The sequence below is a fragment of the Peromyscus californicus genome, unplaced genomic scaffold, assembly GCF_007827085.1.
Source record: "Peromyscus californicus insignis strain IS unplaced genomic scaffold, ASM782708v3 Scaffold_13__1_contigs__length_99412109, whole genome shotgun sequence".
Classification (NCBI taxonomy): domain Eukaryota; kingdom Metazoa; phylum Chordata; class Mammalia; order Rodentia; family Cricetidae; genus Peromyscus; species Peromyscus californicus.
In genome coordinates this window covers 89,803,208-89,815,715 of record NW_026294424.1, presented here as the reverse complement: position 1 = coordinate 89,815,715, position 12,508 = coordinate 89,803,208, and the positions used below count along the sequence as shown (strand labels likewise).

At 45.2% G+C, this 12,508-nt stretch overlaps 1 protein-coding gene and 1 long non-coding RNA gene across 5 annotated transcripts in view; both read left to right on the top strand.

Moving 5' to 3' along the window:
• The window catches only part of Rasgef1b (RasGEF domain family member 1B), a 525,136-nt gene that overhangs the window by 239,794 nt on the left and 272,834 nt on the right, over window positions 1-12,508 (top strand). The gene's annotated exons all lie outside the window — the stretch shown is intronic.
• Window positions 5,714-12,495, top strand: LOC128108644 (uncharacterized). The gene is made up of 3 exons (XR_008217562.1): window positions 5,714-5,813; window positions 8,554-8,715; window positions 11,155-12,495. It is a non-coding gene; the product is annotated as an uncharacterized LOC128108644 (long non-coding RNA).

Here is a 12,508-nt window from a genome sequence, read left to right as displayed (position 1 = left end):
TGAAGTTTCCTAGAAAACGGGACATTAAAGACAAACTTGAAAAAATGAGCAGGTGTTTGCCACAGACATGACAGGACCCTGTCCAGAGGTTTCAAGCAGATCATGAAGTAGGGCAGAAGGACCATCAGAGGCATGGAAAGAAACATGGCAGCATGTTTGGCAGAGGCTGAACCATAGAGTCTTAAATCCAAAGGAGGCACATTCTCAGATTATGGTCAAGCAGTGGGAACCAATGGGATGTTTAAGCAGAGAAGGGACCCTTTCAGAATAGACCCAGGGCAGCCCTACACCGGGGGCTGCTGTGTTCACCATTGCCTGGATGCTTTCTTAGAAATATAAACTGTCAGACCCTGCCCAGAACTACTGAATCTGTCTCTAGATTGCATTTGGGCAAGTACTCCTACTGGGTTGTCTCAGTGTGAAAGTTGGAGAGACTCTTTAGAGGATCTCTATGGCTCTACGGAGGTTAGGTCAGACATTCTCCACCTATATCCAGGGAGAAGGGTAGATACAGAGACATTTCACAGGCAAGTCATGATGGAAATGTCTTTGCCCAATAAGCCACAACAGAGAAAGAAAGGGGAGGAGACATGCAGCAGAATGCTAACGAAGTTTACTTGATGGGACCTTTGTCACTACCTGGATGTCGCATTAAGAGAAGAGAAGGTACAGGGGTGGCTCCCAGGTTTCCCACTTTATCAAAAGGTTACACTGTTATGCATTAAGAGGAGGATGGTAGCAATGACATGAAGTGCTATATTTTCTCCAGAGAGGAACTAAATTGTGATGATTTTTATTAATAATGTATCATAAGTATAGTGGACGAACCAGATGGTGCTACACTTATTACTGGATGTTGGATTTAATGGTCCCCTCCATGCCCATGCGTATGACTGAAGTCTTGCTTGTATTACATATTTAGGATTCATGAACATCCAGAGGGGAGCAGCAGGAACAAATGAAACCAGAAAGAGACAAAGAAAAGATCTGGGTTAACATCAGATGCTCTGTGGGCCTGTATCCGGGGTACTTATCTCTGAAATCTCATTTCAGACCATTTCCTCTGCACAATCCACACACAGACATAGTAACCCACTTGAGGTTCTCTGACCACACCTGCTCCCACAACCCCAGGCCTTTTCTCCTGCCATTGCCTCAGCTATGAGCATTCCTGCTCTCCTTTCTCTGCTCAGCTCTTATCTTCTTCCAAAGTCAATCTGTCAAGACATGACTCCAAAGCATCCCCTGAACACAAAGGAAGACTAAGAAAACCTGGCCTTGGATAAAGAGGGGTGGGTACACAGAGAGTGGAGGCATGGGAAGTGACAGAGGGAACTTCTAGAAAGCAATGGTCAGTGGCATCAAGAGTTTTCAAATACTCATCTAAGACAAACATTCAAAATGCCTACAGAATTTTATACTTTATACAAAATGGCCCATCATATTTTTTGCCAAGATGGCTTTACTGGTGTCAATTTTAGACAAAAAGTATACATAGTTGGATGGTAAAGATTGAAGCCCTGGGCTGGAGGAGCTGGCACATATGGAGAAAAATGGCAGAAGATGGTATGAGTCAGGGGATATTTCGCTGGAGTGAGATGATTCATCACACAGATGCCGCTGGATGGAGCCTGGCCTAGTCAGGATTCTGAAGCAAAGGAGGAGAAAGAAGGGTGAGTGGACGAGTCCCAGCTTGGAGGAAAAAGATCAAGGTGCATGTGGGAGTCATCTGAAACTGGAGGAGAGTGTGGCAGAGATGGGTTTGAAGTAGATGGGTTCATAGGGTCATGGTAAGAGACTTAGGGACTACAGTATTGACAACCTCATTTTCTCAGTGAAGTAGTGTCAAGTTTAGTATGAAAATCTCTCTGTCTCTCAGTCTCTGTCTCTCTGTCTCTCTGTCTCTCTGTCTCTCTCTCTGTCTCTCTCTCTCTCTCTCTCTCTCTCTGTCTATCTGTTGAAACAAGCCTTTTTCTCTGTTTTGGGAATATTCTTGTAGCTAAGCGTAAAGGCTCTAACTGGTCATTTTAAGGCTTGGCAGAAAGACTTAGCTAGAGACACTGCATTTTCTCAGAAGGAAATCTCAGTGGTGTCCACTATGAATTGCAAGGGTTATTGATTTTTTTAAAAGATTTATTTATATTTATTTTATGTGTATGAGGGTTTGTCCACATGTGTATATGTACACCACATATGTGTCCATGGAGGACAGAAGAGGGCATCAGATCTCCTAGAACCAGAGTTACAGACAGTTGTAAGACACCACGTAGGTGCTGGGAATTGATCCTGGGTTCTCTTCGAGAATAGCAAGTGCTTTAAACAGCTGAGCAATTTCTTCAGTCCTTGATTTTCATGAGGACTTTTTATTGGGAATACATGGAATATCAGAGGTCATTTCTAACTAGGGTGTTATGCCTCATGGACTGTCATGGGAAGACAAATTCTTCTGAAATTTCTCACCTTTCATTATTCAAACACATTATTTCAACATCTGTATTTCTGTACTATATAAATGACCCAAGCAGTCAATAACAGTACAACTGTGGGAGGGACCCATTGTACATGGGAGAAGACCTGAACCATTTTATTTCTTTGGTTGCATTTGTCTTATCCCTTAATAATGAGCATGAACAAACCATGCTGTGTTATCTCTAGTTAACTGTTAATCAGTGTAAGATCCAAGGGGTGTACCTTAAGATTCATGGCTTTATGTCTTAAATGGCACTATAATATGATAGTAAATGTTAGTAATTACTGAGCTATAGCTTAATGTTATTTATATGTTATAAGCCTCATTAGAATAATATCATTAAATCTTCATAATAATTCTAAGAGGTAGAAAATATTTCAGTCTTATTTTGTAAAGGAAACCAGTATCTGAAAGGAGGTGCCTTGAAGGCGGTGTGGAATACACCAATGTATCCCTTCTTATATCATGTCATCTAGTGTGAAATTAGCTTCCACTTTGGCTCAGCTGAAGCTTTCCTGTTTGTTATAAGGATTATAAAATAATAAAATGTGATTTGTAAGGTATCATCAAACACTCGTATCTAAAGGGAATATGTCTTTCCCGACATCACAAGTAAAATGTTTATACAGCTGACTGGCTTCCGGCCAAGTCGTATCTTCACTAAAAGGCACATGCCTTTATCTTTCTCAAACAATGACGGACATTGTTTTTCTTAACAAAGAAACAAAGAAGTCGCTCTGTCAAAAAGTTATTAATAAGGCTGGAGAGATGGCTCAGCCGTTAAAGGCTAGGCTCACAACCAAAATATAAAAAGTCATTAATAATAAGCAGCAACTCAGCAAAGCCACTTTCCCTGGTAGCTGAGTTTAATCCCCTTCACTTTGAATCACATGCTGTGTGTGATGCAAGGTGGTGTTGGGTAAGCGCACACATTACCACACGTTGTAATCGTGGCAACAATCATGGGTTTTTACCATTTTCTGATTGTCTAAGAAGTGCCAGTACTGTTTCCTAAATTCATCAGTATCAGACATTTCAACAACCCTGGGAGGGAGGTGGTGGTCTCTAGAGGTGGGAAGAATTGCTGGACGCTTAGCTGCTGAGATAAACGTGTCATTCATTTAAGGGGAGATCACAGACAAGAAGAGAACTCTTCATGGTCACTGATGTTCACATGCAAGCAGACTCTAGACGGTGGTATGCTCTTCGTTGGGGTTGAATGTGCTTCTCTGGAGATGGAATTTTTCCTAAAGGACAATGGATGCAGCTGGTGTAGCCACTGAGTAGAGAAAATGAGAAGGAACATTTGACCACTGTTTTTTTTTTTTTTTTTTTTTTTTTTTTCCCCCAAGCCTTATTAAAGGTCCTGGAAAAATATGTGTGGCAGTTTAAAACAGCCAGGTGTTTGGAGAGACCAGCTGGTGGAGGGCAGCTGGTCATGACAGAGACGGGGAAAGCATCTTGAAAAAAGTGGATAGCGAGCCCAAGAGAGGTCACAGGACAGCTTCCAGTGTAGGGGAGGCTGTTGACAGATGACCAGTTTTGTGGATGCATTAACTGAAGAAGTTCATTTTGGAAGGTGCAGGGTTGCTGTGGGATGTTCTGTACGGCAAATGTGTTGCTGATTAGTCAATAAATAAAACACTGATTGGCCATTGGCTAGGCAGGAAGTGTAGGCGGGACAAGGAGGAGAATAAAGCTGGGAAGTGGAAGGCTGAGTCAGAGAGACACTGCCAGCCGCCACCATGACAAATAGCATGTGAAGATGCTGGTAAGCCATGAGCCACGTGGCAAGGTATAGATTAATGGAAATGGATTAATTTAAGCTGTAAGAACAGTTAGCAAGAAGCCTGCCACGGCCATACAGTTTGTAACCAATATAAGTCTCTGTGTTTACTTGGTCGGGTCTGAGTGTCTGTGGGACTGGCAGGTGAGAGAGATTTGTCCTGACTGTGGGCCAGGCAGGAAAACTCTAGCTACACAGGGTCTCAGAAAAGCTGTTTTTAATAAGTAGAGATGGTCAACCAGCTCAGAATCAAGTGGTTCTTCTGAGGCTGGTGGGCCAGCATTAGCCATGTAGGGCCACTTACTGGGTGGGCTGCATGGCTTGATAATGCTGAACACCTCAAAGATCAGGTCTGGATTCCTAGGCAAGTCTCGTCATTGTAGATCCAAAGGATGAAAGCCTGCTAAAATGTGGACAAATGCAGTGTTTTTTGTGGAGTAATGACAAAATAATCAAAAATGCTATGTTTTGGATTCTGAACTTTCCATCTAACAAAATTATGTAAGAACCACTGAGTTTTATTAAAAAGGTATAAAGTCAATCTGTTTCTTCATCCTATCTTTATTCCTGCGCTAGTACCTTGTGACCTCACATTCCCAAGACAACAAAATCCTACCACCACCACCACCACCACCGAACACTTCTAGATTCGCTGCAGACAGACCCTCGTGTGCCATCCTCATATCCCCACAGTAGCTGAGAGACCTTGTTATCACCATTCTGCAGATGAGGAGGCTGAGTCATAGGCAGGGAACTGATATGAACAAAACTAAGAAAAGTTGTGTGACACAGAACGAACACAGAAGTTGGTCCTACATTGCCCGAACCATGCTGCTGGCTGTAGCAGCTCACGGCTGGAGATGGAGGTAAAAGGTACAGGCAGGGAGAAATGGGCGAAAGGCTACCAGGGACAATTCTTTTAAGGAGAAAAAAACAGGATAGCCTCAAAAGAAAAAAAAATTGTTATGAAATGGACTTAAAGTCCATAAAATCGGGCCAGTGTTTAGTTGTTACAGGGACAACAGAGTGGAGAACACCCTATGTATCTTGAGTTAGAACGTTCTTGCCCCGCATCCTCAAGTCCTCAGCTTGGTGATCATCAACCTTGACAAAGTCATAGAGCAGTAAAGAATCAGAGAGAGGAGGCAGGGTGGAGGCGGGGGCAGGGGCAGCCAAGGACATGCAGGAGGCCCAGGCCACAGAATGGTGCTGTGGCTCGTGTGGTGTGGCCATCTGTCATGGCCCAGAAACCCTCCGGGCTTTGGCTCCCAAACCTGAAAAGTCTCACATCTTTTGTGGGGCCCTTGGGGAGAAATGAAGCAGGCTCTCTGCCGTGGCACAGCAGTGTGTTGTTCCACATATGTTCACATTGGTCCCCTGTCTCCTGGGGGAGCTGCTTCTCCTTTGTACACACACAGGTACAGTGAGCCAGGCACAGAGCCAAGGCCACCCCTTACCCGTCTCTTCCCATCTCCCCACACTTGCTCGCTCTCTCCCTGCCCCAACACTGCTCCGGAAGCGAAGGCCCTCCCCTGCGCTCCTGCTCTCCTGCTCCAGGTAAGAGCTCTTTCTGTTCCTCTTCCTGCTGCCAGTCAAGGCAGGTGAGCCCAGGGGAAACACAAGTCTGCCGAGAGGTTAAAATCAGAGAGCAGGCTGGTTTGAAGGGAGGAGGGAGGCAAATGTGGTCTCCCCGTCTGAACTGCAGCAGAGGGCCTGGCTGCGGCAGTGAGTAGCTGAAAGGAAGTAGGGACATGGAAGGAAGCAGCCGCATGAACATTGAGGGTGCTTAGTGACCGTGTGGGCCTGAAAGCTGAAAAATAAAATGCAGACACTTAAAACCAGGAACCTGAGTCCTCCAAGGCAGCTTTAGATTCAATTCTGCCTTCCCTGCCTGTGTTAATTACCTGGCGCCACTCACTGTTAGAGTCCTTCACACAGGAAGTCGGAGGGTGTGCTCTCATCTCTCTGCTCCAGTGTGACCTTGAGACTCCCCGGTTCCTTTCCATTTCGCCTACCTGAAGAGAAAGACATTCTTTCCTGTCTCTCTCTCTCTCTCTGGGAGGTCACCATCAGGGTATGAGACAGTGCAGACAGGTGCGGACAGTCCAAGGCTTTAGAGGGAAAATGGCAGGATTTTTCCCCTAGCAGGAAATCACGGCAACCTCAGGCAGCAGTGGGGTGGGAGGGTGGGTGCAGGGGTGTGTGTGCACTGTGGACCCAAGCATGCTCACTGCAGCAGCATCTGCTTTGTTAGTCCAGCAGGTAAAGCTTCCAGACTGACCACCAGCCTCCAGCTGGGCTTGTGTTCTCTGTGTATTGTAAGATGGATGGCAGCTGTATGGTTTGGTGCAACAGTGACGCTCCGTGGAACTGCCCACTCTCCTTATCGAGGGAGCTCTCAAACCTCCGGATGTGTGTTAGTCTCACCAGTAAAGTGTAACAGGCCAGCGAGTCAGGTTAAGTTGATCTGGGTGTAGCCTGCTCATCAATGGTTCAAATTCACAGACAAGGATACAAATCAAAGGTTTAGAGATCTTTCCTAATGTCAAACTTAGGAGGCTCCCTAGGCTATTGGGCCAGATAAAAGGGCATGCCCTAGTGACATCCCTTCAAGGAGAAGGCACTGAAAAAATCAATGCAGGTCATTCTGTTAGAGGAGACGTGATTCAGAGGAAGCCACAGAAACCATCGGATCCCTTCCAGTTTTGTCCCGTCCTTCATCTGTTTGCATGAGGGAATATATGGTCCTTGTCTCTCAAACTCAGATACCCGTGGGCACTCAGGAAGCTGTAGACAGAGAGTACAGCTATATTACTAGCAATGTGTCCATTGCTAACCCCTGGAGACCCCACCTCTTGCAGTGCATGTCAAGATAGACACAAAAGCCAACCACTTGATTTTGTCACCCCTGATCTCCGGGTGAGTAGACTAGGAAGCCAGAAGATTGTGACATTGGAGAAAAGAATGTCAGTTGGAGTCACATGATCTTTCTGCAAATTGGGAAGAGCGGCTACTGTCAAGAGCTGACCTGATTTGGGCTCAGGAGTTCCCTTCCCTGTAAATCTATCAAATAGCATCGGTGGTGACACAGCGGCTTTGCCAAGCCTTGCTGTGTGTCCTGGGTAATCTGCTAAGGAAGGACTTTACATAGATTGTCTTATCTAATCCTCACCGCGGCTCCAGACAGTAAACGCTCTTTTCCTTCTGTTGCAGGCAGAGGAGTTGAGAGTGTGTGTGGTTGTGCGGACATGCTTAGCCATCTTGCTGTTGGCAAATGGGAGAGTCAGGATGTACAGCTAGATATATGACTTCAGAGTCTATGCTCTTAACACTCGGTTCCCGTACTTGGTGTGGAGACTTCCTGAATAAAATCCCTCACTTTTCTTGTTTTTCTGTTCCTTGGTTCATTCCTCAGAATCAGAACCTAGTATTTTTTTTTTTTTTGTCATTTAAAAATGCACCTTTCTCTAAGAGTTTGCCCGTGTGTGGGTGGAAGTCAAACAGGAGCCGAAGACTGAAATTTTTCTTTATGCAATGAAATAATCCCGGAAGGAAGCAGCAATAGTAAAGAGCAAACTCATAGAGTGTGGAATGTTCTCTTGTGTTGGCTCCATCCACTTGCACTGCTGTTTTCTCTGCATTGAAGACTCGATTTTGTACTTTATAATATTCCATTCCTGTTTTAACCAATAACTGTTACAACACTTGCTCATTTTGCAAGACATATTTGAAAACATTCCCAGTGCAATCAGTAATGGGTTATGTGTAACAGGCCTGGACATCTGTGCCTGTCATTACATGGATATAGTGGAAGGAGGCATGGGCAAGAGAAGGCGTGAGCTTTCTTGACCTTGCCTGTCTTCCTACTGAGCACTGCAAAATGGCCAGGACGAGAGGACAGCGAATGTTTTCCCAATCGGTATCTGAATGTGTGTCCGTAGCCACTCCCATGACATATCTTCCAATGCCCATTATCTGACACACTCGTTGTGACTCTCCAGCTTCGCAGACCTGCAAGTGCATGCTGAGTGCATGGTGCAGGCTTCACAGTTACCAATGATTGCTCCATTGTTCCCAGAACCAGACGTGGAGGCTTTTCCCTGGCAGAGAAATTTATCTGGACATTACAGAATTGTCAGTGATCCATTCTTTGGACTCCAACTTGAACTTGCAATGGTGTCCCATGGATTCATGGAATCTCTGGCACCTCTGGAAATGTGTTGCAACTTCTGCATCTTCTGAGGTCAAAAAGCCCAGTATAAACAAATGTCCTTGACGCATGTGTTTCCTTTTAAAGGTGTTACTCTGCTGAGCCAAGAGTGTATTTTACTCTCTCAAGTAAAGCACACAGCACCGTCTTTCCGGGCCCGCGGCTCCTCTGCTTTTGGACTCTTGGACAGAAGGGCGTTGAGAGGTCCTGGGAGGAGGAAAGGACATGTTGCTCTTGGCAGAATAGCAGGTGTGGTGGTCGCTGGCCTTGCCCTATGGCAAAGTACACATGGCAGGATGTGGCCGCATCCTTTGATGAAGAGACTGGGTTTTCCTTCCTTGTCATTATACACTGTAATTTATGTCATTATATCTTTATTTAATTATAAATTATGACTAAAATGAAGTTTGGAATCGATGCAGAAATATTTGCAAACCCTAGAGTGAGCAGGAAGTTTGAGTGGTCCCCAAGACTCTCTCTTCCACGTGTGAGCAACACAGCAGGATCACATTTCTCTGACATTCCGCATGCCTACTTTAGCCACTGAAGTGTGCATGGAGGGGAGTGTGCTTTCCTGGGCAGACACAGGAAGGGCAGCCTCTGCTTTTTTGTTTTTCTTTAGCATGGCACACAGCTTCTCCACCAACCAGGTTCCGATCAACATCTCCTTAATGATCCACATGCACTTCTACAAGCATCAAGAAATATATTCCTATTTGAAGTTACAAATTTGGGTATTATTGGGATTATTAATGTAGCCTTATTGATCAAAAAACATTTTGTTTAAGGCTCCTTAATGATGACATACAGAAATGTAAAAAGGAAATTGTTTCAGGGCAAAAGAATTGATCTTTCTCTTTTCTCTTTAAGCGATTGTCTGGGGCTAGTAAACATAGGAAAGGATTGAAATGATGTTGCAACGCCCAGGCTGAAAGTTTCTGCTCTTGATTTTCATTTTTATTGTGGTAGATATATGCAGCATCAACTCTGTACTTTCTACCCTGCTGGGGTTGACCACTTCAGCTACTCCATATAAGGGGAGTTACACTGTCCCTGTCCATTTTCTGACATAATTACTCAAGTGCAGACCAGGTGAATAACAAATATAACAGAATTGTTTGCGTTCATGGTTCTAGTCCTCCGAGCTCACAGGACTGCTGTGATGGGCTTGCTGACACATGTCCTCAAGTGATACAGAGTCTCTCATGCTGGGAGATCGGGGGCCTACCTGCAAGAGAACTGGTTAAATTGGCTACTCCTGACATAACCAAGTAGCCCCAAACCATTAGCTACTGAATGAAGTTATCTATCATCTCTGTGGGTGCTGTATCTTCATATCACCAAATGGAGTTTAAAGTGCAACATGGGTTTTGGAGGGGACACAAACAAATCAGATCATGTGCTGTGTGTCTGTGTCCAGTTTATTTAAAGCATTCCCTTCCTCTTTTTCCTTCTTATATCTCCTTCTGTTACTTCTGTAACATTATTAGATTCTGGGTTTTTTCTGGCAATCATATGTATGTATTTCCAAGTCAATGTTTGCTTCAGAAGACAGAGGGATGACAAAAATCTGCCTTGAGGACTGCCTCTGGCTTCGGGGGCAGTGTGGCCACATGCTTTCCAGGTCAGAGGTCAGCAACCTTTCCACTTGCAATACCAGAACTCCCAGCTCTTCTTTTTCTTGGGTCAGTGGTTGCAGATGCTTTCAAACCCAGAGTGACCAGGTCAGCCCCCTGCTGCTAATGGTGTGGGTGTGGGTGTGGGGGTGGGGGTAGGGTGGGGTGGGGTGGGGTGGGGGCTATCCTATGAGTGGAAGAGGAGAGATGGTGTTGATCATTTTAACAACACAGTTGGTGTAGGTTGGGCTAGTGGCAACAGATGGTTATGGGTCAAGGCATGGTGATCCAAAGCCATGGAGAACCATCCTATGGATGAGCAAAGATGGAGGGAAACTTATCCTTCTTTTCAATAAGTTACATGTCAGAGGTTGTCTGGGGATGTTACACCTTTTCTACAGGTTGCTTTTATCCCCCCCCCCCCAGAATTTCATCTGTTAGAAGCATATATGTAGTTACAGGAAGACATGAGATAGGCAAGGGATGAAGGAATGAGACGAGATGATATCACTTAGAGGATGTGAATCTGAATGCACTGATAACAGTTCCTGATCTCTGATGGGGCTGGGGCAGGTGGAGAGCCTCAAGAGGGATAGTGAGCCTTTAAGATCAGTGCTGGTGTGCCTCTGGCTGCTGCGGCCAAAGAGGTGGAGGGGAGGCTAGGGTAGTGGCCACATTCCTGTCTGGTGACCATGTTGAAGTTTTCGTTTGGAAAAGAAAAGAATCAGAGGCTGCTTTTTAGAAAGGAGGATGGGAAGTATTGTAGTGAAGGTCTGAGTGGGCACAACAAACCAGGGCTGTTCGAGTACTTCCCCATCAGGCATCACCGTGTGTCAGGCATTTTACTCCCAGATAGAGGGCTGTGACGGATATTCCAAGTAGTGGGGATGGGACAGCCTGTGCAAAGCCCTGTGGGTGGAAGAATCTTAGTGAGAATGGGTGTGGATGAGAGCTATTTGTGGCTGGAGTGGGGAAAGAGGGTGGGAGACGGTTTCCCATGGGGAGCAGCAGGAGCGGCCGTGAAGGGAGTATCTTGATGGTGAGGGATAATGTCGTCTCATTTCCCCCGTAGGATGTACACATCCTCCTCTGACCTTCTCGGCATAGCACTTTCATGAAGAGTTTGGGTTCTGGACTCCAACTACCAAGGTAGCCCAGTTCTCCCACTTACAAGTTACTGTGGTAGTTTGAATGAGAGTTGTCCTCCATAGACTCGACTCGCCTTTTTAAACACTCACCTTTTAAAACCCAGGTTGGTGGTGCTGTTTAAGGAATGTGTTAGTTACTTTTCTGTAGATCTGATAAAAATACCATATCCACGGCAACTTACAGAAGAAAGAATTTCTTTGGTTTATGATTTCAGAGGGTTAGAGCCTGTAATGGCAGAGCTAGCACCAGGCATCAGATGGAAGGCGTGGCAGCCGGAAGAGGAAATGGGGAGCTCACCTCTTGAACCACAAGCATAAAGTAGAGGGACCGAGCTAGAAGTGTAGAGCGCACCTCCTGTTACATACTTCTTCTGGCAAGGCTCCACTACCCAAACCTCCCCAAACGATGCCATCAACTGGGGACCAAGTGTTCAAATGCCCTAGATTATAGGGGGTTAATTCTCACTGGAACCACTTTGGGGAGATTATGGGACCTTTAGGAGGCGGAGCCTTGCTGGAGGAAGTACATGCTTTCTGTTTTCTCTCTGCTTTGTATTTCTGTTGAAGTTGTGATCTCTCAGCTTCCTGCCACCATGCCTGCCACTTACTGCCCTTGCCTCTCTGCCATGATGGACCCTTGCCTCTCTGCCATGATGGACCCTTGCCTCCCTGCCATGATGGACCCTTGCCCATCAGGAACTATGAATCAAAATAAACACTTTTGTCTAAAGTTTCTTTTGATCATGGTAGGACACAGAAAAATAACTAATACAGAAGGGTAAGCGAATTATTTAATCTCTCTGGGTTTCCATTGCTTCTTGTGTAAAATGGAAATCTGTAACCGGTGGCTTTTCTCTGTCCCGTCCTGTCCTGCTGCTGCTTGTAAATAATCACTCAGAGGCTTAATATTAATTACAAATTGTTTTGCCTATTTCTCAGGCTTATTACTAACTAGCTCTTATAAATTAAATTAACCCATTTTTATTAATCTATGTTTTGCCATGTGTCATGTGGCTTTACCTGTGCTCTAATACATCTTGCTCCTCTGGAGGCTAGCTAGTATCTTCTCCCTGTATCTCTGTTTGGATTTCCTGCCTGGCTCTATCCTGCCTTGCTATAGGCCAAAGCAGCTTCTTTATTAACCAATGGCAATAAAATATATTCACAGCGTACAGAAAAACATCCCACAGCAGAAATCCACCAGCACCTACTTCATGCTTGTCAGAAAATCAAATAAGTTCATAGCTATGAAATCCTGGGGACAATGGGAGGCACTGA